The sequence below is a fragment of the Sinohyriopsis cumingii genome, chromosome 15 (assembly GCF_028554795.1).
Source record: "Sinohyriopsis cumingii isolate HCF-2022 chromosome 15, ASM2855479v2, whole genome shotgun sequence".
NCBI lineage: Eukaryota > Metazoa > Mollusca > Bivalvia > Unionida > Unionidae > Sinohyriopsis > Sinohyriopsis cumingii.
Window position 1 is genome coordinate 120,504,100 of NC_142975.1, and position 27,126 is coordinate 120,531,225.

The 27,126-nt window shown below is 35.6% G+C and overlaps 1 protein-coding gene across 1 annotated transcript in view; it reads left to right on the plus strand.

Moving 5' to 3' along the window:
* LOC149782603 (uncharacterized) overlaps nucleotides 1-27,126 on the plus strand; it is a 128,660-nt gene that overhangs the window by 49,737 nt on the left and 51,797 nt on the right. The window contains exon 3 of the mRNA XM_089934080.1: nucleotides 22,619-22,667. The gene's annotated coding sequence lies outside the window, so the exon portion shown is untranslated. The remainder of the gene's footprint in view (nucleotides 1-22,618; nucleotides 22,668-27,126) is intronic.

The following is a 27,126-nucleotide window of genomic DNA, read 5'->3' on the forward strand; positions in this document are numbered from 1 at the left end:
GTTCAGTGGAGTCCCAGTCTGCCAGCTAAGTGTAGACTCAGTCTGTATGCAGTATAGACCCTGATATGCAGGCATATTGTAGACCCTTATCCTCAGGCAGTGTAGACTATGATGTGTGGGCACATTGTTAATCCTTATCTGCAGGTACATTGTTGACCTTTGTCTGCAGGCAGTATTGACCCTGATATGCAGGCACATTGTAGACCCTTGTCTGCAAGCTTATTGTTGATGGTGATCTGCAGGCATATTGTTAACCCTTATCCGTAAGCAGTGTAGACCCTGATGTACAGGCACCTGCAATTTTGGGTAGGGTATCATGCCTTTACCGTTTTGGTCTATCTGTCCAGCTGAGTGTCTGTCTATTCATTTGTCTATTAACATTTCCTTTTCTGCATGACAACTTAAGTTCTGTGGCATCGTCATCAGACTTTGTAGATGGCTTGTACATATACTTGGAAGAAGGATAAAACCTATTGATTTTGGATCTAAAGGTCAAAAGTCAAGGTGAAACTGAAAGAAGAAACTTTGTTATAGAACAGTAACATTAGTTCTACGTCAAAGACTTTGGCCAATCAATGATTACATGGGTTGTACTTGGGTTAAGAAAGAAGCCTGTTGATCATGGTATCAAAAAGTCAGTGGCCAAGGTCACTGTCACTAAAGTACGCCCAAAACATGTGAACAAACATTTCACTTTTCAACTATATATCTTTTCCAAAGTTTTTGGATGAATTGCATGTTGGGTAAGAAAGAAGTCTGTTGATTATGATATCAAAAGGTCAGCAGTTAAGGTCACTGTGATTGAAAAAAAGAGACATTTTTTGTGCAGAAAAGCTTTGGTTCTATGCAACATACCTTGAATGAAGTCTGAGGATGGCTTGTGCTTTAGGTATGGAAGACATCTCTTGGTTTTAGGGTCAACAGTTCAAATGTTAAAAGAAAATAGGGTTTGCAGAATAAGTTTTGTTCAAGAGAACTTTGTTGAGCAAACTTTATATTTGGCTTGTACCTCAGGTAAAAAAAGAAACCTTTCAACTCTTAAATTCAAAGGCTAGAGTGTAATTATAGTAAGAATATAATGATTTATACACAGGAAGTTTTGTGCAAGACTGCTTACCTTGACCAAATGACCAAGTCATTGACCCTTGGTCAGTTCCTCCAGAGTCATCCATACCCTATTTGCCAGCCCAGATTATTAAACACCAGTGGACACATCATGGCTGTTGAAATTTAATTTGGAAAATATTTCAAATCAGTTTTATAAAGACCTGCAATAAAACCTTTTGAATTTATTGATTCGAATCACAGATATCGGTTTCCGCATCATTCACTTTTTCAGTCTCCATATAGAAATATTTTCTGTTAGAGTTATTAGTGTTGCTGAAAAGATGCAAGCTTCATATATCTGGAAGTTCTTTGCTGGTACCTTTCATGTATTTTGATTAAATAAGTAAATGGAAGGCAATGAATGGCTTCAGAGTTTTGTGCTAAGCTGGAAGAAATTTGTAACATTAGAGTGAAAAAAGTGATAAGCAGAGAAAATAATGTGTCAGTAGAGGAAAGAAATAACTGGCTCAGCAAGAGTGTTTAACTAATAATTAGTTTAAATTTCAGTATTGATTTGTATTAGCTGTACTGGCAATATGCCAAAAGAGCTAATGGGTGGTCTGCTGTCTGTCAACTGTCCGTCTGTTAGCACAGATTTGTTAACACTACTCCTTAAAAGATTGCATAACTCCATTCACGAAATTCATGGAAAGAATGGTCTGTTGACCATCCATTGATTAGCACAAGTTTGTTATCACTTATCCATCGAAGACCACTCTGGTGGCCTAGTGGTTAGAACATCTGCCTCAGATGGAGGAGGTAGCTGGGTTCGAATTCCGGCCAAGTCATACTAAAAATTTGTAAAAATGGTACTAAGAGCTGCCTCACTAGGCACTCAGCATCAAGAGGTTAGTGTTAGGACTGGTCGATTTGGTGTCAGGATAATGTGACTGGGTGGGACATCATGCTACATGTCTGCGACATGATGCCCCAGTGCTAAACATCTCAATAAACTGCCACACTGCAGATATCATAGTGATATGACTAAAATCCAAAATGCGCAAACACAAATCCACCTAGGCTTTACACATGTTTATCCCATGGCTAAGTGGCCCCTGAAAATGATGATGCTTTCAAAATTATTGCTACTTCTCCTGAATGGATGGTCCTGTCAACATGGGGTTTTCGCTTAAAGACTTCTTAACACATTAATCCCTGGAGCTTTTTGTCATTTTTGCCTGAAAATCTAGTAGGAAACACATTTTGAAAGCTATTTCTGAAACGACTCAAACACCATATCCCCGGTCATCTTTCAATAACATACTGCCTAGTTATGTTAGAAACATCGTTTTTCATTGGCTATTTGACTTGCGCATGAGCAGAAGGGTATAAGTTGGATTTTTTATATAAAAAATTTGATAAACGGAGCCATTATTTTTGTATGGAGACCACTCTTTATTCCAAATGCACATCTTATCCTACTTTTTGCAAAGGCTCATCTGTCTGTTTGCAGTTCATACTGGTTTGCCTTAGATCTGAGACCAAAAAGTATAAAATCTAGACACAAAATCGGATTCCGACCGCGAGCGAATTATGGGTAAAAAAATGTCGGGTCCAAAAAATGAGGTTTTTCCATCTGTATTTTGTTGTGAAACTAGATATTCCAGATTATTTGGTATCATTGTAGAGCTACATCTGTCTACCTTTCTATAATACCACCCACTTCAGTGTATCTTGCATGACCATGACGCTACAGAGCTCGGCAGTAGGCTACTACCTCCTGCCCCATAAAGTCATCGCTAGGGGTTAATGTGTTAACGATATTTGTTTGGTCCTAAATGAAAATGGTGCCAATCAGATATCTGATATGGACACCATGACAGCTATAAAAAATCTTGTTACTGCTACTGTGCCCACTGAGGAATGGATCTAGTCATATCAGTATGGAGTTTGTACTAAAAGGCTTTTATGTAACTTTTACTAAAACAATTTTTATGATGTCCATTTGTTCTCATCTTAAATGCACATGGTTCCGTTCTGACAACCATTATGACCATCACACAACAGCCATCTTGAAAATCTTATTATTGGTAATCCTTCTGAATCGATGAGTTTGTAAACAGGTTTTCACAAAAAGACTTCATATTATGTTTACTTAGTCCTAAATGAAAATGGTGCTGATCTGATGTCCAATATAGTCACCACAGCAGCCATCTAGAAAATCATTTTATGGTTATTCCTGAATGGAAAGTGATATTGACATGGAATTTTCACTGAAAGACTTCTTATGGTGTCTACCTAGTCCTAAATGAATATAGTGCAGATCTGGGGTCAGATATGACTGACTCTGAGTGACCATCTTGAAAATGTTATCAGTACACCTCCAGAATGAATGGTTGTATCATTGTGGGCTTTTCACTAAATCTTATAGTGTTTGTTGACCTTAAATTAAAGTGGTGGTCACGGGTCCAATATGTAGCTATCTTCAAAATGTTGTTTTAACTACTCTCAGCTACTTGACATTAGTTTTCATCGGAAGAGTTCATATAGCGCTGATTGGTCTTACATGAAAATGACTAACCCTGAATATGATCATCACAGTGGCTCAATTCCCAAATGGATGACTGTATAAAAATGGAGTTTTCACCAGTAGACTACCTATGATACATTGTCCTAAATGAAAATATGCCAATCTGGCATCCAATATGTCCACCACAGTGGCTAATTTGAAAATATTGTTGTCACTGGAGAATATAGGAGAAGGTTTTAACACTCAGCAGTTAAATGGAAGAAATGGTCTTATCTTGAAATTCTGGATTCTTTTTGCCCAGTAGTGCATCAGTCCCTTCAAGGGACTCTTGATTCTCAGTTACACTTTGCTTTTGTTCCCTGCAAATCTACATTAACTACATTAATACCTTCTCAGATATTGTATTGCAAGTAAATGTTGGCTGTTTGAAAAGCTATAGTGCATTTTCAAATATAGATCCATTTGGAGACCGAATTAACCTCAGAAGTTGTATTATAGATCCATGAACCTTAGATTTCATTGAAACCTTACTGATATTAGTGTCTGTTCCAATATGATCCATTTTCACCAAACCTGTGCTAAATTAAGCTATAAAGAGACAAAACTACGAAAATGGGCCCCATCCAAGCATACTTTAGGTGTGTTGGATGGGGTGCATTAATGGAACAAGATGGAAGCTTACCATGACAAGTATCATTTTCACACAGGTGCTTGCTTGAGTGCACTTTAAAGAGAAGCAAAATCATGTGACATAGTCCTATAAAACCATCTGTTTCACCCTCCATAAGTCATATTTTAACCCAGTTTTTGTTGGTTATAATGCTACGTATCATTGGGAGGATTTATACATGGTCAGCCTCTAGTTTACTCCAATAATACCCCCCCCCTCCATTACATCAATAGTATGCTTGAATGGGGGTCCATTTTTTCATAAGCCTTTAGCTTCGCAGGTATAAAGCTGCGTGTTTAAAGAAAGACACACAAAAAAATGCAAGTAAATTCATTTAATTTTTGTGAAAAAGGTTATTAATTACATGTCAGGTATAAACTGCTACACTGCAGACATCTTAATGATATGACTCGGATTGTTTAAGCTATCTTAAACATATAAAACCACACACAAACACTCACTGCCAGGTATTTAGGTATTCTTTTTTACATGAACCTGCCAATGTTTTTGACATGATGTTGCCAATGTTTGTGACATGAACTTGCCTATCATTTTGACATGATCATACCAATCATTTTGACATGATTAGACCAGTCTTTTTGACATGATTATACCAATCAGTTTGACATGATTATATCAATCATTTTGACATGATCATGCCAATCATTTTGACATGATCATGCCAATCATTTTGACATGATTATACCAGTCTTTTTGACATGGTTATACCAGTCTTTTTGACATGATCATGCCAATCATTTTGATATGATTATATCAGTCTTATTGACATGATTATACCAGTCTTTTTGACATGATCCAACCTATCTTGAAATTTTGATGCCATTAGAAAAACAAGGCAGTTTTATTTTTATTTTGTTAGGCTTAGACTTTGACCTTCAAATTACTTCATGCAACTGCACCATACTTCTGAAATTGGTCTTGAGTTGCCATGGTTACTGTAAACAAACATTCCCATGCTGTTTACTTAAGCATATAAAACAGAATGGTTAGTTTAATTTCACAGCAAGATTTTATGAGTCTTTTTGATTCCAAAGTTTCTACAACAGAGTTTTTAAAATAAAATCCTGAGCTTATAATTTGCTAAAATAAATCACAAAGATTTTTTAAAAAATCAGTTAACAGTGTTCATTGCAAACAATTACCTTAATGTAACTTAGACTTTTTGCTTGAGTGGTTAGTACAACTACAAGGTAAGCTTTTCTAAAGGTAGAATCAGTGTTACCTGTCTAACTGGTTATAACTAACAAAGATCAATGCCCTTTGTTAGTGTTGACTAACAATGCCCTTTTCCATTGTATCCCCTTGGGGTGCAAGAGTGAGAGTCAAAAATCTCCTTGGTGTCAAAACTGGGGGTTAGACTGAGTAAAAAATGAACTTTGGTATCAAAACTGGGGGTCAAATTAAAAATTTGGGGGTCTCTAAAGCACAAATGAGGGTAAAGGAAAACACTGCATTTTCCATACAGAATTTAATTTGCCCTAATATCCTTACATTAAAAGTAACTTACAAATCACAGCCAGATCTGGCCTAAATTTCTTATCCCTACTGAACAAGACCAGTTAAGTTCAGTTGTGTTATCTTACCTATCCTTGCGCACGCGCGCGTGTGTGTGTGTGTGTGGTAAGATGGAGACATCAAATATTGGGATGTGTTTGTGGGTGACCTATAAATGTGCACAATGGTTTGAAACAGGATTGGGGGTTGGGATGGGGAGGTGCAGATGGTACTTTTACGTATTATAACTGTGTCTGTGTCTGTGTGTGTGGGCATGTATGTGTGTGTGTTTCAGATTTTCAACATAGCTTTAAAAAAAGTTCAGTCATTTCACTAGGATGCCTGCAGTGTGGCAGTTTGTAGTGATGTATGGCACTTGGGCATCATGCCGCAGACATGTAGCATCATGACCCACCACCCAGTCACATTATCCTGGCACCAGGCCGACCAGTCCTAGCACTAACCTCTTAATTCTGAGTGCCAAGCGAGGCAGCTATTTGTACCATTTTTATGCCTTTGATATGACTCAGTCAGGGATTGAACCTATGATCTCCTGCATCTGAGGTGGACGCTCTAACGATTAGGCTACCAGAGCAGTACATAGTCTAACTGTTGAATTCAAATATGCTACTGATTTTTTCCCCTGGTTTATTGTTTTCTCCTGAAAAATTTTCAATTGAGATTTGCAATACTATGACCTTAAACAGAATTACTGGGCATGAAAAGACAAATTTATATATGCAGATGCCATTGTTGCTCCTGTGATCCATCCATAACTAACCCCCAGGGATTTAGCTCATGGGTCAAAACTTGGAAAATGTTGAGATCCCCACCTTATAATACACATGCTGAAGATTTAAGGACAAATTTATTTGGGATATGTGTTGCCAAATAGAAATAATGGGAGATGTATCACAATATAAATGACAGCATACAAAATGTATTCCCTCTTGACTGTCCAATGGTCATATCAGGGATGTGTTTGGGCATATAGTTATGATGGGAGACATATTGCAATATGATTGACCTGATACAAAATACATTCCTTTTTGACTGTCAGGTGGTCAATTATCAGGGATTGCAATATGAATGTCCTGATACAAAATGTGTCCTCTTTTGACTGTCCAGTGGCCATATCAGGGATGTGTATGGCCACATAGTCATGATGGGACATTAAATATTAATTGTTATTTACATTCAATGGGTATTCCATATTTGTACCATCCACCCCTATCCCCATACATACAAATAGGGGAAAAAAAACATTGCTGCCCAGAAAGTTGGCATATTCGAGATGTGCAAGTAAAATTATTGGGGTTACGTGTTTGCACTCTAATATATTCTTAATGTAGGATCCAGATTTTTTTGTACTGTATTAATTTTCACTCAAAGTAAGTAGACTAGACCCAGATTTAACAGCACATTACATGATGGCAGATGTGGGGACTGTCACTGTGGTTTGGTGTATATTTTATAGAGTAAATATGGTAGTTCAGACATCCAATTTTTGCTTGAGTAAGTGCAGTGATACAGAAACATGGGTCTGTGTTACTATACTTGGAGTACTAAATGAAACCTTAGTACAGTATCCATGCCTTGTTACCTAATGTAATTCATTTAATGGACCTTGCAAGACTCTAAAAATACACCTTACTGTCAGCTTACAAATTGAAAGTAATTTCACCCTGTCAGTTCCACAGAGTTGAAATAGTGACTTTTTAGAGGGAAGTACTATTAAGTTATTAATCAGGTGTCTGTTTTTGGCCCAATTTTGATCAAGGTAAATGTGTTAATTAATGACTACAGAAAAACAGAGACCTGATGAATAACTGGTGTGAAATAATATGTTAAATAGAAATGTTTATTATGACTTAATTTGTTTGCCTTACATGTCCACAAATTTCATATATATATATATATATATATATATATATATATATATATATATATATATATATATCAGCTGAATAATGATCTATATACAAGTAGCTTATTTTACTACTAATATCATTCAAGCCTGTGTACAGTAACTACACAGAAATATCTTGAATTAGCATTATGAGATTGTCCTCATGGACATATACAGATGGATATGTATTAATTTAGGCTCCGGACTAAAGTCCTTACATACATGTATAGATGAATATGTATTAAGACCCCACATAAAAGTCCTTACCACATGTTGATGAATAAGTACTAATTAAGGCCCCACACAGTAAGGTCATCAGAACCATATGGTGCTCTTGTCCATCCAACTGTCTGTCTGGCCATCAACAGTTTGTTTTATGCTGGATAACTTCACTGGAAATTGTTGCATTTTAGCCAGATGTATCATGTACCATTATATTAATGAAATCATAATTTAGTTTGATTTACAGTATTCTGTATCATCATTGACTGTTAGATATACAGTATTCCATATCATCATTGAGTATTAGATGTACAGTATTCCATATCATCATTGAGTGTTAGGTTTACAGTATTACATATGATCACTGAGTGTTAGATTTACAGTATTCTATATCATCATTGAGTGTTAGATTTACAGTATTCCATATCACCATTGAGTGTTAGATTTACAGTATTCTGTATCATCACTGACAGTTAGATTTACAGTATTCTGTATCATCATTGAGTGTTAGATTTACAGTATTCCATATCACCAGTCAGTCTTAAATTTACAGTAATGCATATCATTGAGTGTTAGATTTACAGTATTCCTTATCATCACACAAGTGTTAGATGTACAGTATTCCATAATATCATTGAGTGTTAGATTTACAGTATTCCATATCATCATTCAGTGTTAGATTTACAGTATTCCATATCATCATTCAGTGCTAGATTTACAGTATTCCATATCACCATTCAGTGTTAAATTTACAGTATTCCATATCATCATTGAGATGAGTTTTGACACTAGAATGCCCATTCTCCTGATTTTGGTTTCTCAATACAAGTTCCACTGTTTTAGGCCATGCCAGACATACTTTTGGGAGCAGCTTTTGTCTAAGACCATGCCAAACGTATTGTAGGGGGCATCTTCTATGACCATGCCAAACATATTATGGGGGTAGCTCTATGTATGATGTACCCATCACTGCTAACTCCAGCTTATGTGTGAATCATGGGACCAATAGAAATTGATCCCTTTACACAGGTGGTCATAGTTATGCAGGTAGTCACTGTAATGGGTTTGACTGTACAGAGTGGCACAATGGAGCAGTAGGTTAAAGAGATGTTGAAAAATTCTGGATAGCTGGTATCGACTGTCAGATGGATGGGTTCTTCATGATTTGTAAATCAATCTCTGTCAGATGGAATCAGAAACAAATTGATGAAATTCATTTCTTGACAGTAGGTAGTTTTGTGTAAGATTATTATATCACCTTGTTAATTCAGTTCACAAAATGATGTTTTGTTGGACCAAGCTTTCTCCCTAAGACCACTCCGGTCGCCTAGTGGTTAGAGCGTCCGTCTTGGAAGCAGGAGGTCATGGGTTCAATCCCCATCCAAGTCATACCAAAGACTTAAAGAAATGTTACTACCAGCTGCCTAGCTTGGTGTTCAGCAGAGGTTAGTGTTAGGCCTGGTCGGCCTGGTTTCAGGATAATGTGACTGGGTGTGACATCATGCTACAAGTCTCTGGCATGATGCCCCAGTGCTAGTCATCACTATAAACTGTCACACTGCTGACATCATAGCGATATGACTGAAAAATTGTTAAAGCTACGTTAAAAATCCTAATCACACACACTTTCTCCCTAAGCAATTTTTCATTTGGTTATCTAGTCTCAAGTTCCAAAATTTGTACAATTTATTTGTATGTTCTGATGTTCTTTGTGGCGTTATACCATATTTCAGATAATATCAACACAGGTGAGCTTAAACTTGTGTGAGTCAATTTCATGAGGTGAAAGCTCCTAATGATAAACACTTAGCGATAATATTGTAAACAATGTCCCCATTGTGTGTATGTACATAATAGAAGATGCCTGTTAATTATATGTTATGTATTTTCGAGGTAGGAAGTTGGATTGTTGTCAATTAATAATTAATTTTTAAAAGCAGTACAGTGGAATAAAATGTCAGTGGGTGAAATTGTATAGCATAGTGTTCTGAAAGGCAGAAAGCAAAAATAATTTTTTATAAATAGATAATTTGAGAGAAAATCTTGAAGTTTGGAAGGATAAGACTAGTACAACAGATAATCTGGAACCTAAAATGACATTTTATTTTATATTAAATGAGTTTATCATCATTTTAAAGCTTCTTTGAGTGTTTTTAAATTCAATTTTACAAATATCTGACCCCCCTCCCCCCGTTCATTTTCTACAACAAATGTCTAGGAAGAGCCAGTAGATATTCCAAATCCCAGGTTGAGAGCTTTCCATTTTGGAGGTGTATTCTTACCATCAATGGTTGCACTTTAAGAAATAGTGTAAAATCCGTTCTTGAAGACTTGTTGATTAAGCCAGAATTAAAAGCAACATGGCTTGATTCACGCATGGTTACATTCCGAGAAACTTGTAATGTTCATTAGAGGTTTTGATGACCATTTATCCCTACCCACTCACCCCTCCACACACAGACCCACCCGCACATGCATTGTGCTGGTATCAAGACAGTTGTTGCTACAAATGGATTTTTTAAAGTGATTTATGACTACAAATAGGGATGTTTGCTTATTCAGGCATGTTACATCAAGTACCATGATCATACAATATTTTTACTGAACTCTGTTTATTAGTCTATATGTGTGTATCTACTTTATTTAGCATTTTGAGTCTGGTGTTTATATTAATATAACCTTGGTGTCCTTACTTATGACAATGGGTATAATGTGCTGTAGCCCTCCCTCTTGGAACATATTCGATGCTATGTAAATAGCTTCATACTGGGGCACTTTTAAATGTTTGACACTCAACAAGACCTTCCTTATCAAGGCACCATATATACAAGATACAGGTGAATAATAGAGAATATCGCTACCGGCCTAGCATAAATGGCAACATAATATTCTGTTACATTTTCTTGACGTATTTTAGACTGTACCATAATTAGAAGCTCTGAGTTGTGAAATTTGTTCACAACCTAATCTTATTTGTAAGGAACAATGTGGAAAATTTGATGATATGGTGTTTTTTTTGACACATAATGTACTGTTCTAGTCATGATTACTCATGTGTAAAACTTTGACGACACTCACCAAAGACTGGTTCGATTATACAGGTACTGATTATAGCCACTCGTCCAAATAATGTATTACCTGATGGGGAGCTGTAAACACGCAACCAGTCTAGTCAATACAATAATTACAATCCGCACAATATTGGTATTCTACATGAGGATTTTTACCTTGTCAGTCAATACTGACAGTGGGACAGGTAAATATGGTTTTGTATTTTAGTAACTTCACATAAAATTCAGAACAATTTTCTAAAAGCCAGTGTTTGAAACACTAAACAGAAATGTGTTGGATAGTAATTTACTATTAGGTACTGTACCTCAAGTAATGATTTGAGTAAAGCAGTGCTGTCAAATTGAATTTAATGATGTGTATATTGAAACTGATTTTTCGGATTCACCTATATGCAAGAAAGTAATTATGTGTACATTTGTCTGTTCTTTTTATAACCATCTGATCTGGATCATCAGATGTATTCATACTTTCTAGATATATTTTAATTTGATAACCCAAAATCAGCAAAACTTGATTCCCCAAATTGATCTAGAACAAAATATGTACATAAGTCAAACCAGCTGTAAAGGCCACCTCTGTTAATGTAGCAGCCGATTCTCTATAAATCAAATTATTGTAGAAATAAACCTCTGATTAGGATGGGTATGAGATAATTTTCCTTACTAAATGCCCTTAGGGGGTCACCAAAGACAGGTTTGACTGTTAATAGTTTTCTTGGAGTTTTTGGAGTGGAGAAGAAAAATAATTTGCATACATTCCTACCTGTATGAACTTCAGTGTAGTAACAATGGCATGCATTATACGCCTACACATAATTTTGTTGAATCTTGATGCACATCTTCAATGTCATGCATGCAAAGTTTAATTTAGATTAAAATAAATTGTATAGCAGGGATTTTTGAGTAGGATTACATGTTTGGGGGTAGTGTATATTGTATTGTCTTTATACAGTGCATCTTCAATGAATAGCAGATCAAGGTTTTTTTATATAGGGATTCAGTTTGGTTTGGTTTCATGGGTGTCACACCATTTTTTAAGCACTTAACAAGCTATACATGACGGCCAGGAAGAACCTGGGAAAATCCTGTGATGAACCACTGAAGCTCCTGGCAAGCTTTCTCATATACCCACATTGGCCCAGCCAAGACTCCATCCCACATGGATGGAGGTGAAATATCGGTGATCTTAAATGCCAGCACCTTAGATCATTTGGCCATCTAAGGCACTGACATGAGTTGAAAGTTGAGAAAGTGTATGTTTGTTTTTCTTACAATGGCCAGCTTTCTAGTAATTGAGTTTAAGAACACTAACACTGCCTCATGTCCACCACCATCCCCAGCAACTCACCCCACTCAAAATCCCTCAGTGGCTCATCCACTCTTACAATCTAAGTATGGTACCTCACATGCCCTCTTTCACTTTTCAGGTGTTAAGAGTAATTACATGTACATGAAGTTTCATGAAATTTATACACTTGGTTGACCTTGATTTAATCTTGTAAGGAAGTGTACCAAACTTAAATATTTTGTACTGTGTGACATAATTATATACTTATCTTGTTAGTAAACAGTAATGTATTACATTGTCAGACTTATGTTGCAACAAACAGAGTGCAATGTACATTTAATGTATTTAAATGTATTCCATTCACAGGCATACATTAATCTGGACTAGCCTTATTTTCAGACGCTTTTTGTTAACATTAACAGGGCTTGCAAGATCCCTCATTTGTTATTACCAGTAAATTTTGGACAAGTAACAGGAAAATGTACTTGGCCAGTAAACTTTCTTTTAACTTGTCATGAGTTGATAAAAAGGAACATGGAAGGAAACACAATCTCAAGTGAAGAGGTTTTCTTACATTATGTAACTTAAGTTGTCAGAATAAACTTTACCCCTATGAAAACAAATTCGTGAGTACAAGAAGTTTATTGCTTGGCAGTTTACATGTTATTTGTTGCATATTAGAAATTTATCTGAAAATAAATAGTATTTAAGATAATATGTTGGATTTTATACCACTTTAAAACCCCGACATCTAAGGTTATTTTAAGATTCAGGATGAATTAGGTATTTGTGAGTTTGTCATTTTTTTTTATATAGGAACTGTTCGTGAAGTAGTGAATCATTCATGAGAAACTTTGTTCATCATGGTTCATGAATATGTTCATGCACTTGTTCATGAATGATGATGACCCAATTTGTGAACTTTATGAACTGTTCATGCATTCAGTTCATGAATATTTCATGAACTGTTAAAGATCCGTTTGTGAAGTTTTGGTTCATGAACAGTTCATAAATTATAAATTCATGAACTGTCCATTTTCAGTTCATGCACATTCGTGAATAGTTCATTAACCTTTTAATAAACTTTCTTGAATGGTTCATGAACTATTCAAGAACAGTTCTTGCCAGTTCATGAATTATTCGTGATCATTTTGTAGGGGTAAAGTTTCTAATAACTTTCATTGTTTTCTTGACTTAAAACTCCTTCTTGGCCGCTGAATTTCAGTCACACAGTTGTGCCTCATGCAGTTTATTTGAAGTTATCCAACCTACCATGCTCTATTTCAATTGCACAGATAACCCCACCTACCACGCTGAATTTCAATTACACTGATGTGCCTCATGCAATATATTCAAATTTATCCCACCTTCCATGCTGAATTTCAATCAGACAGATATGCCTCGTGCAGTATATTTGAATTTATCCCACCTTCCATGCTGAATTTCAATCAGACAGATGTGCCTCGTGCAGTATATTTGAATTTATCCCACCTTCCATGCTGAATTTCAATCAGACAGATGAGCCTCGTGCAGTATATTTGAATTTATCCCACCTACCTGCTGAAGCTATGGTATTAAAATTGTGTTTGTGCACATGAAATAACTTGAAAAATATGCTAATCTTTAATAAAGGTTGTGAGATTCATAAGGGCAATACAAGAAAAACAATGACTGGATTTGGACTTGATCATCTTGAACAAAGGAATATTACAATAATAATAATAATAATAATAATGATAATTATTGTGCAGTCTTTCAAATGATAGAGATACCTGCTACAGAGAATGAATAACCTGCCAATGTGGTATAAGGACTATAGTCCATTTGCTGCAATTTGACTGCCAATGTGGTATAAGGACTATAGTCCATTTGCTGCAATTTGACTGCCAATGTGGTATAAGGACTATAGTCCATTTGCTGCAATTTGACTGCCAATGTGGTATAAGGACTATAGTCCATTTGCTGCAATTTGACTGCCAATGTGGTATAAGGACTATAGTCCATTTGCTGCAATTTGACTGCCAATGTGGTATAAGGACTATAGTCCATTTGCTGCAATTTGACTAACCATAACATTGAAAATCTATTGAAAATACAAGATAAATTGGAACATTGTTACATTTTATACAAGTCGAATTTTGAGTACAAATTGTGGCATGTTAGAATTGTTTAACTTGATGCTTTTTGTTTGTTGCTGGGATGAGTCATTATGAATTTAATATATTTCATTCTCTTTCGTGCCTACGGCCCATTTCATCTTGGGTCAAAGTCACAGTTATAGAAAATTTGCATTAAATTTAGTTAAAGATTTATCATTTGTGTACATTTCCTAAACCCAATGATGAATTTTGTATACTCTGGATGAACTATTAGGCAGCAAAGACCATTCATTGTGTGGTGTACACATTCATCCTTTACCTTGAGTCAGGGTCATATGTTTCTCAATTGCATTTGAAAATGGTCCCAACAAGCAGGCACTAACTTTCTTCTTTTATGCATGTAACCCAACTCATTGGGGCACCCCAAAAACAGATACTAGCAGTATCATAAAAACAACCATGTGCTGTCTGTGGTTGAATTGTTGCTAAGGTCAGCACCAGTTTCTTGCAGTCATGTCAGGTTAACCATAGGTGGCAGCAAATCACATCTTGTCTTTGTGCTGAGTAACACCAGTAACATCTGTGTGATAGTGCCTCAAAAGTGTTTGCTTTTGAACTTTCAAAGTATAAGTTCAAGTTTTAAAGAGCTTGATATTCTGAGAATTTTGTTTATATGAGAGTATGTGCAAGAATAACTTAAAATTCTGGTCAAGTTAGAATTGTCTGTGCTTAAAAAATTTGCTGAAAATGTATAGGCAGTCAAATGACAACACATGGACTTTACGTACATCAACATCAGATTGGTTATCAATGGTGAAGAAAAGATAAGAGTCTCAGTGGGTATGCTTCACATCTACACATGGCATTTACTTGTATATGCTTGCGTAATGTTGTATTTATGCACAGAAAATTTGGTGATAACAATATATAAATTCAAAAAACTGACAGTGAACAGTGCGAAACTAATATCTAACTAGTCACACTGTTTGTTGTGAGTTTATTCCATTTATCTTAATCCCTGATACATGTGATCCCTTGCTGGATCCAGTTCACTTGAAAGATTGTCATTTGCCGTATAATTTGTACTCTTATAGATATATATACACACACACTTAGTTAATCTTGTTTTGTATATATAATGGTTAATACATCTTGTTCTGTCATTATGACATAGGTTGTGTTTGGATTTGAAAGAAATCATACTGGCATGCTTTGGCAGACACATTGACATAAAAATAAATCCATGAAGAAAAATGCTAAAATAAAAAAGGAAAAAAGATTGCTGAAGTAAGTGTAAATGCAAGATCTTTATTTTGTGGATAAATACAACATTTCCAGTAACAATTTGAAAATACATATAACATTTCCAATAACAATTTGAAAAACATAAAGGTGTTCTGATGAATTAAATAAAAGTTTATTAAGCTTAAAAATAATTATTTTCCCTTGGAGGAGAAAGGGCAAATTTATTTAGCTGTTTGAAGTATCTTAAAAATATAGCAAAATACCTGTTCTAAAAAAGTATAATAAAGTAGAGCACGGGGCATGAATTATGTTTTTGGCAGTTTAATTAATTACCATTGAATGACATGTCTACAACATTTTGAGGGTGCCAGACTTGGCAAAAGGTCCGTGTCCATGCCGGATGAATCACAATCTTGGCAAGCTAAACAATTATATGAACAAACATTGCAACAGAGTTGCTTTCAACCCAGATGATTGAAGGAATTTGAATGGCTGAGTTAAGACTCAGGAAAAAAGGTCATGCTCTGTTCTTCGTTTAAAACAAATACAGTTGTCGATCAACACCTACTACTTGTCAAAGGAACAAACGTCAAATTTGATACCATCAAAACTCACATGGCTTCTTATAACATGTATATAAGTGTTCGGTTTTAAAAGTTGTATCGAAACCAGAGGCAACTAATGCAGCAGCTCAGTGTTTAATTAAGTTAAAGCAAGCAGGATATAAAAATACTGGTTATAAAATTAAGAACTGCAAATACCCTGGCAAAATATCATCTGACTGTGAACCTCTGTAGAACCATATGTTGTTTAGACATAGCATAATGCCTGGAAATTGGTTCAGACTAAATGAATGACATGGCAGTAGACAAAACATAGTGCCTGGAAGTTGGTTGTTGTTGTTCTAGGGTTTAACGACATTTTTCAGCACAAGATAGGCTATACATGGCGGCCAGTATAACTGGTGGAGGAAGAACCCTGGAAAACCCAGGGATGACCACCAACCCACGAGAAGCTACTGGCAGGCTTTCCCACGTACCCACGCTAGCCGAGCCTTGGACTCGAACCCACGCAGACAGAGGTGAGATGGCAGTGATCTGGGACGGTGAGTGCTTTAGACCACTCGGCCACTCGGGGCCCCTCCTGGAAGTTGGTTCAGACTACACGAATGACATGGCAGTAGACAAAGTAAGTGCCTGGAAGTTGGTTCAGACTACATGAATGGCATTTCAATAAACAAAGTATAGTGCCTGGAAGTTTCTTCAGACTACATGAATAACATGGCAGTAGACAAAGCACAGTGCCTGGAAGTTGGTTCAGATTACATGAATGACATGGCAGTAGCCACATTTGTAATTGCAGCCACATTTGTAATTGCCATAGTCATTACTGTCAGACAAACTATAGTAGTAAAAATGTTGGAGACATCCACATTTTTGCAGTTCGCCAACTGATGGCACAACTGAATTTGCTGGTAATGATTTTGAGAAAATGTATGTTAGAACATGCAGCCAGGGTAAAAATGAAAATTCAGTAACTTTAAATTTATGAGTGCTCTTGCTTAAACTTGTATTTATCAGTATAGACATATCCTTGATGACAGCTTCTGTGAAGAGAAAACCATATGTTCAATCGCATTTACTTGATGTATTTGAGTTTGGAACATGTGTATTCAAATCTGCACCAAAAGGTCAGGTGCTAATTTCAGTAATTAAAGGGCTGAAATTTCATCAATAAAACATCTTTATTTGTTCAGATACAACTAGGATAAACTCTCAAAAGATTCATTATTCTACAAATTGACGTTCATTATCAACCAATCCTGGCCAGCCAAACCCATATATGCTCTACTTTATCTTCAGCCATTTCCAGACTGGTTCCCATTTTTCCATACCATTAGTACTGCAAGTCATTCAGATAGATTCCTTCTGTACTTTGAGACCATTGTGAAAGAGATCCTAGAAGCAGGATTTAAAGCTGATGGTGCATCATGGGTAAACAAAATTCAAATGTGTTTTGTATAGGCTGAGACTTCTAAATCAACAGAACCAGAATTAAGTAATTTTGAATCATGAGTCAGGTGTTAACAGTTCTGAAAGTGTTGAAGATTTTGATTATGAAATGGAGATGTCAGAAGAACATGTTAATTCAATGACATATTCATGTAAGAAGAAATAAAAAAGAAGAAAAATATAATGCTTTTCTTATTTTTAACACTATTTGCACTTGATTCAAATCAGCCTAAGGTTATTATGAATAAATAATATGGTTAGCTTAATATTTTGATTTTTTTTTTCTTCTTCAGTCAGTTAAATTTAGTTTGGGTCAGTGAAATTTAGTTTGGGCATACACAGTTTGAATGTTCATTGGGCTTGAAATGTTAATCATGAAACTTCCCGCTATTGTGTCAGATTCAGTTTGGGGGACTTCTACATAGCATTGGTCACAGGATGATAGTCTCCTACACATTAACAATTTAAAATGAAGAATCATGTTCTTCGCCAGTAAAAGGGTGCAATAGATAATGTCAGAGGGCATTGCATCTTTGTCATGGACAACACTTCAGTGCTTGCATACGTCAGATGATGTGGAATTCATACTTCTCCTCTGCATGGAAGTCTGGAACCTTCTGTGCTAGGCAGAGTCAGGCGCATAGAATTCATCCAATTACAGGAAATAAAAACATCCTTGCTGACATTATCTTTATATAACAGACAAGGTAGTTCCTTACAGAATGGTCACTACATCAAGCACTTGCAGAATCTCTGTTCATTCTAGGGGCAGAACCTCTAGTAGACTTGTTTGCAACAAAACTCAACGAACGAGCTCCCATTTCCCTAGTTCCAGACCAGGCTGACTGGGCAGAGGACATCTTAATTCAGCCTGAACTGGGATCGATGATTCACTTTCACATTCCTACCCTTTTGGTGGATTCCTCAAGCACACACAAGATCTTCAAATAATTGGGGAAAAGATATCTAGTTCACAATTTTAGCAAGATAACACCATATTCTGTCCATTATATTGTTGGAAAAAAGTTAATTGAGATAAAAGAAAAGGAAATATTTCGGCTCATAAGAAAATTGCAACCAACCCTAAATATTGTTGTTGTTCTAGGGTTTAATGCCATTTTTCAGCACAAGATAGGCTATTCATGGCGGCCAGTATAACTGGTGGAGGAAGAACCCTGGAAAACCCAGGGAAGAACCACCGACCCACGAGAAGCTACTGGCAGGCTTTCCCACATACCCACGCTAGCCGAGCCTTGGACTCAAACCCACGCAGGCAGAGGTGATATGGCAATGATCCGGAACAGTGATCGCTTTAGACCACTCAGCCACTTGGGGCCTCACCCTGAATATTAAACTATCAGTACCTTAAATTTGATTGCTGTGTGCGTTCTTAGTGTTGTATAGTTGCCGTCTAAAACTGTAACTAAAGCAGGATGATTACACTATAGCTGACACCCTATAAAAGATTTGAGAGCTGTTGATAAAAATGGCAGGTATTGAAGACTGCAGTTTACTAGCTACACTATTGTTACAATAGGTATGGAAACATCGAGTGGGATGCCATTGCTAGGTCAAGATATTTATCAGAGAGGGTCAGTAAACATAAAACACAATGGGTTTGAACAAATGAAAAAATATTTAGTTGATTTGAAAAATTGTGTAAAATTCAAGTAGAAAGCACTTTTTGTCTTGAAAAACCTAGGATGATTTTTCTTAACACACTAACATAAGCTTTTATATAACTATACAAAAATGACATTTTATCTTTGTTTCCTTTGAAATTTTTCAAAAACTTGGATTTGTACAAATAACTTCGACAACATCCCACCATTTTGGCATACATGACACGTCTCAAACATGTGATTAAATGTTCATAATGTTGAAAGAGTCAAAATTATTTAACAGTTGCTAATGGGAGAAGTAATGTTAAGAAAATTTTCTTTTTTCTCCCCCTTAGTTGTTCAACTGATCTTTCAGCATCCACTATCAATGGGTGGGTTTTGCTCACCACAAAGAGAACTTGTGGCTTTCTAACAGAAAGAAACCTCATGCGCGAGGGTAATAGCATAGGAAGTAAGAACTATCTCATACCGTAAGCACTCATTTTTATGATATTATGAAGGCTGTGTTTTGGCAGTCACACACAGCCATCTCCTTCTGTCATTAGTCAATCAGAGCCACAGTATATTTGTTGTACAATCAGCGATTCAGACTACTGCTGTAAAACAGCAGTTGAGTGTTGAGGCTACAAGGTGAGTATTTTTCCATATTTTACTCCTTTCCAGTCTGCCACCCTTCTTATTGACATATTCAGGAGTCCTGGGTGGCCAAGTGGTCTAAAGCGCTTGCCTATACTGATCACTGCCATCTCATCTCTGCCCGAACGGTTTGAGTTTCAGGTTCAGCCATTGTACATATGTAAGAAAGCTGCCAAGCTGCTGTGGGTTGGTAGTTCTTCCTTGGGTTTCCCAGGTTCTTCTTCCATCACTTATATTGGCTGATATTGATATATATATATATATATATATATATATATATATATATATATATATATATAGCCTATTTAGATATGGTGTTAAACCAAAAATGATAGATTCAGCTTAATCTTAGGACAGGTAGTGTATTACTGACATCAGATGCCAAGGCAGTTTTTTGGGGAGTAAAACTAATTTTAATTAAGTAATATTTACCTGTCATTATTGGATGACATCCACCCACACTGCTCTGATGTCTGAATCATTAGCCAGATATCTTTGAAAAAAAATGAGGACAGCTGTAGATCTGCTATCACATAATGCGCCAGAAGATCTGGGTCTATGCAGTTTGTTAGGAGTAATCTGTAGAACAAATAACATAGACCCTGACCTACTGGTGCATTATGCAGTGGCATATCAGGATCTATATTGTTTGCCATTGGGCCAATCTTGTAAGCAAGGATATATGGGAAACATATCAGTCACTGAAATTAAACCTGCTGGTGGAAGAGCCCAAGAGGATCATGAAAGTTACCATATGTACTCGCTTATAAGTCAAGTCCAACTACAAACTGTACAGACCCAGATCTGCCATTGTATAACACACCCGTAGAACTGGGTCTGTGCAGTTTCTTATGAGTAATCAGTAGAAAAAATAACAGACCCTGGTCTGCAGGCGCATTGTGTTATGTCAGATCAGGATCTTTTGTTGTTTGCAGTTTGACTGGACTTGTAAGCAAGTATATACGATACATAATATTTTAAGGTTGATACTTTTAAGCTCTATAAATGTCATTGGTTCCAAAAATATGGAGAGTATTTAGGAGTCATTTGAGCTGTCCCAGAAGCCTACATTTAATCATGATTTTGTACTTGAATGGAGAATTAGAGTCATGTATTATACATCGATGTCTCGATGTCTCAATTACACCGCTGTTAAACAACAACATCAGTGTCTCAATTGCACCGCTATTGAACAACAAATCAGGCAGCCTTTTCAGTAGTGTCATGTGATGAGACTATTTTATTTATGACAATCACCATGCGTTTTGTTAATTGCTTTGTGACCTATTTATTTCACAATTTGTAGGATTGGTTTCACTCCTGTACAGAGCTTGTTTAACTGTGTTCATCTGATGTGTAAATTGCAAGATTTCAGGTGTGATATTTCACTATATGTTTTAAATGTAGGAAAAATATAGGAAAAAATTGCCAAATGAATTACACACATGATTGTAACAGAAATAAAAGTGGTTATTCATTTCAAAACACTGCAGTATAAATCACAGCCCCTCGTAATGCTGGTATTGTGGTTCGTTGCTGACCCTAGCACTTTTTCCCACAGAGTAAAAATAAATTAAGAAAAAAGCTATTTTTTTCTCCTGTACTTGAAGTACCTAGCACAATATATGTACTGATATATAATATATGTAATATATAGAATATTTATAATAAAAAAGCCTACTTGCCTACACTAATTTTAGAACCGGTGCAATAGGAAACAAGCAGGGATGCCTTAGATCTGTGTCTGACTGTAAAACAGCATTGATTTTGGTACATACTTGGGTACTCAATGTTATTTTTCAAAAGATTTATATAAGAAGCACTTTTTGTTATTTATTTATACAAAAACAATAAGTGCATCTTTCATAGGCCGCAATGTAGACTTGCATAATCACACTCGTCAGGACATAGATCTTTGGGAAATTTGAGATTTTACAACTGTTTAATGAAATAGTTGAATTACCAGGAATTTGGATCTTTGTGTAAGATAAGATAACACCTGCTATTGCTATGTACACAAGTCTAGGAGATTAAGACACAAGTCCAGGGGATTAAGACACAAGTCCAGGGGATTAAGATATAAGTCCAGGGGATTAAGACACAAGTCTAGGGGATTAAGACACAAGTCTAGGGGATTAAGACACAAGTCCAGGGGTTTAAGACACAAGTCTAGGGGATTAAGACACAAGTCCAGGGGATTAAGACACAAGTCTAGGGGTTTAAGACACAAGCCTAGGTGAGCAAGATACAAATCTAGGTGAGTAAGACAAAGTCTAGGGGAGTAAAATACAAATCTAGGTGAGTAAGACAAAGTCATGGGGAGTAAGATAAAAGTCTAAGGGAGTAAGACACTTAAGTCTTGGTGAGCAAGAGACAAGTCTAGGCAGGATACAAAATCTTGGTGTGTAAGATAAAGTCATGGGGAGTAAGATACAAGTCTAAGGGAGTAAGAGACAAGTATAGGCAAGACACAAAGACTTGAAAGATTTCAGTTGATTTAACCAACCTTAATACAAAGTTCTCTCTCTCTCTCTCTCTCTCTCTCTCTCTCTCTCTCTCTCTCTCTCTCTTCTCTTCTCTTCTCCTGTCTGCTCTGCTGTGTGTGTGTGTGATAAGTATTTCGTGTTATGGCTGCACTAATAATTGTCAGCCGTCATTTGCAACATGCATTAGGGGCAAGATTCCATTGAAGTTTGAAGAGCATGTTCAGTACACGAGTGTCTCGTACATGTATTTTTTTCTTTCTTTATAGGCATTCTTGTATGATGCATGTTTGGTGAAGAAAAGAACTTTTACACAAGGTCAGTATTAATAGGAATACCTCTCCAATCTAGAGGTTTATTTTGAATTTTCTAACAGTAAAACCATCTTTTTCTATTTAAAGGACATCTGTCCATAATGGACACTTTTGTATTGAGTATAACATATAGACACAGTTTACTTTATAATACCAATCAAACAAAAAGTTTTATTAGGTGTCATGCAAAATCAGGATACAGAAAACTTAATGCATCTTTGTTTAGTTTGATTATGAGAAAGAAACTATGCATATTAATTATTAATTACCTTGTTATTTTTGGAAAGAATTCTTTTCAGATGAAATCAACATCATATAAAGTTTAGGAAATAGTTTAAATACAGTTTTGTTTTTATTATGCTACTTATGTCCACACAGAAAAGAAAGTGAACTGTTAATTTCAGTTATTTAAGCTAGGGAAATGTTATGATATCCACTTGTGTCTCTTGTTTCTTCTCCACTTTGTCTGATATTCCATGCCTGGCATTATCAAAACAATTTTGACCAAGAAACTGAGACAGTCTTTTTATGACATCAAGCTGGCAAATTTTATGACATAGATACACCCTTAATTTTGTATCAGATTTTGAGGGGTTTAGGTTGAGCTTGTTTCTTGGTCAGAAAGTTGTAAGAGTATGGAGTATGGCTGATATCTTTACACTGTGAATTGAATTTTCTCTTCTGAGATTTTGAGTTTGATTGCATATATTTTACTGATGGTATGAAATGAATCATATTGATGAGTATGAATCAGGACTGCAGTATCTAGCTATGTGATAATTCTTGTGTAATAATTGTACAGGCTTTTCCACAGACAGCTGATGATGCTACTTTTAGCCCATTGCACTGGGGAATCCCCTGACCTAATTGCATACTTCTCGTTTTTGCCTGATGATGTAATGATGTTTCTAGAAACTAGTGCATCATCCTGTTTGGAATTTGATGCATTCCACTAACACCTAGCTGGAATGCATCTCACACCTCTCTCCCCAGCTGACTGGCTGTTGCTGCTGATGATGGGTATGATCATAGGGATGCATTAGTGTTGAGAAAATTAGAATGGTACCACCTTTACTTGTTCATCCTCTGCATTGGAAAATTGTTGCTTCTATCATCAGAGGATTCTACAGTATAGCAGTTATAATAAACTATTCTCTCTATATATAAGCAATGTCTACAGGGGTCACATGGGGTTCATTGTATCAAATAATTTATAGCTGAGGGTTGGTCTAATTAAAATCAAGATTTCCAACAGAACAGACATCTGACAGTCACCAAGATGAGGTATTGTTCCAATAACCTTTTCAGTTCACCAATCATATCATATAGCATTCACATTCTTAAAAGTGAAAAATTTAATTCAGAACGTTGTTTTCAATGATAACACTTTCTAACACAAAATATATCATTGTTTCGGATGTTACTAAGAAAAGGTGGTCTGGGAATTGCAAAAGTTATCAGAACGTGAAACTTAATTTTTTTTACTGTTAGATCTGATTTTTACTAGTAGATATCTTTTTTAATTCAATTATTTTGAGTGTTTTGTTAAGTTTACTTTTACCTTACTCTATAATGAACCACTGAGAATGGTTTAAAACAGGATTTCATGGTAAGTTTACTTTTACCTTACTTTATAATGAACCACATGGAATGGTTTAAAACAGGATTTCATGTTAAGTTTACTTTTACCTTACTCTGTAATGAACATCTTAGAATGGTTTAAAACAGGATTTCATGGTAAGTTTACTTTTACCTTACTCTGTAATGAACATCTTAGAATGGTTTAAAACAGGATTTCATGGTAAGTTTACTTTTACCTTACTCTGTAATGAACATCTTAGAATGGTTTAAAACAGGATTTCATGTAAAGTTTACTTTTACCTTAACCTATAATGAACCACTTAGAATGATTTAAAACAGGAGTTCATTAAAAATGGGAATAATTATGTAATGTGGAACATCATATATAGCACAAATCTTTTTATGAATAGATTTGTTATTTTAAATCAGATTGATTATAAATAGGTATAGCTACATATGTCCACCAATTTGTTATACTGATGTTAATTACAGAATGGTTTTACAGGCAGACAAAGTTCATTCATTTTTTTATAGCAAGAATAGCAGTGATGTCAATTTAATATTCAGTGTTAAAAGTTGTGTCAGATTTTGCAATTAAGATATAATAGATTTGCTTCATAGCACTTTTTTCCCCCCAGGATTATGGTATATATGGATTATGGTATATATATATATATATATATATATATATATATATATAGATATAGATATAGATAGATAGATTAAATATTCACTCTGTCTACCCTTAGTATTTACATTTGCCTCTTTTCATAAAAGCTACTTTTTAAAATCCAGAAATTTGTTAAAGAGAAGTTCATTGGAAATAGTTCCTTTTTCATTGCAATCAAAAACTTTTTTGTTTCTGTGTTCACTGGAAATTGATGAATTTCAACAGGTTATTGAAACTTTCTAGATTTTCTTAATATCAATAGAAATGGATAATCTTTCATTAATTTTGTGGGGAATAATTCTAGAAAGACTTGTATTCCTTTATTTGCAAAGAATCCGGCCTCTGAGATTGTGGGTATGTGTATTTGCAGTATGTATGGCATTCTTTGTTGTTATGTTGCTTCATGTTGTTAAGGGAATCTGGTAAATGAGTCAGCAGTAGATGTTCAAGCCAAGATAGTTACTGTAACCTACGTACCACTCATTCAGGTGAATTGTTTACCTTTAGCTGCATTCAGGTGATAGAGAGAGAGCTTATTTCATCAGGAAATGACTCTAGCATAATGGAATGCTGTAGCCAAGAATACTTTTCCTTCTGAATATATTGTATTAAAAAACTGGCTTTCTCACCCCCACCAGTTTAGGTTCCAAATTATTGCTCTAATGCATTTGTTTCTGGTATTCATTACTAGCATTCATTAATGATGAGAAAATGTTATAAAAGTTTGCTTGATGGTGTGATGCAGATATTTGTCTTGTAATTATGTCTCACCATACCCCCAACCCCCATCCCACCCACCTGTCCTCGTTTAAGGACTTTGATCCAGAAGTTTCTTTTTGGTAGAGAAACAATTTTTAAGCGTTATTTCTGAAACATAGCTGGGATACGTTAGGTTCTCCTTTCATTGTAACTTTAGGTCACTAAGTTCAGGTGAACTGTGTAGTAACAGAGACTGCTGATACTCCTGACATTTTTAACCCACTAGCTTCTTTTAATAGCAAGATGCAACAAGGATATAAAATGTGCACAAAACTTCATCATCTCATTCATCAGTTTATGCTGATTGTTGCCAGAGTCCCTAACATTGTCACCTTGTTTGTGTTTAAATCTGTCAAATGTAAACAACTGCTCATTGTCCATATCTGGTTCATAGAACAGTCCAGTTTCATTAAAAGTGTGTTGTCTGCATCCATTAATTGCAATGTCCAGTTTTTATATTTCGATAAATAAATTAAACATAAATTAAAGATGAAACTTAAATAATCATGCTGTACGTTCAAAGGGATTAACTCCCAGAGTTATAAATTTACATAATAGTTCAGAGCTTATGAAATGGTGAATTACATCTGCTGTTTGAAAAATTGCACTTGCCCACACAAAACAGAATAAGAAAGGTGAAAGTCATATATACATACTGTATGTTCAAAGGGATGTAACTCCCAGAGTAATGGAAATTTACGGCATTGTTCAGAGCTTATGAAAGATGGTGAATTACATCACATCTGTTGTATAAAAATACACTTGCAGACACAAATATGGCAAACCTATTATCTGAAAAATACTTGTCCACACAAATACGGCAAACCTGTTGTCTGAAAAATACACTTGCCCACACAAATATGGCAAACCTGTTGTCTGAAAAATAAACTTGCCCACACAAATATGGCAAACCTGTTCGTGGAGAAACTTGTGCTTTGTTTGAAATGTGAACAGAATGAAAGAGACACTATTGCAATTTATTTGGTTACATATTATAAACTGACAAATGAAATGACTAAGTTTTGTGTATTTTGCATGTTCTTAATACGTTAAGGTTTTCAAATCTGTAGACTGTTGAGCTCCTCAGTGTTGTGGATGGATTGGTGAATACGAGTGATGATACATGTTGAAAAAACTCACTAGTCGATAATGTCATTATATAGAGTCACTAGACAATAATGTCTGTATAGAGTCAGTAGCCAAAAATGTCATCATATTGAGTCACTAGACAATAATGTCATTGTATAGTCACTAGACAATAATGTTTGTGAGTCACTAGTCAGTAATGTCACCATATTGAGTCACTAGCCAATAATGTCATTGTATGGAATCACTAGACAATATGTCACCATGCTGAATTACTAACTAATAATGTCATTGCATAGAGTCAGTAGCCAAAAATGTCATATTGAGTCACTAAACAATAATGTCATCATTTTGAGTCACTAGACAA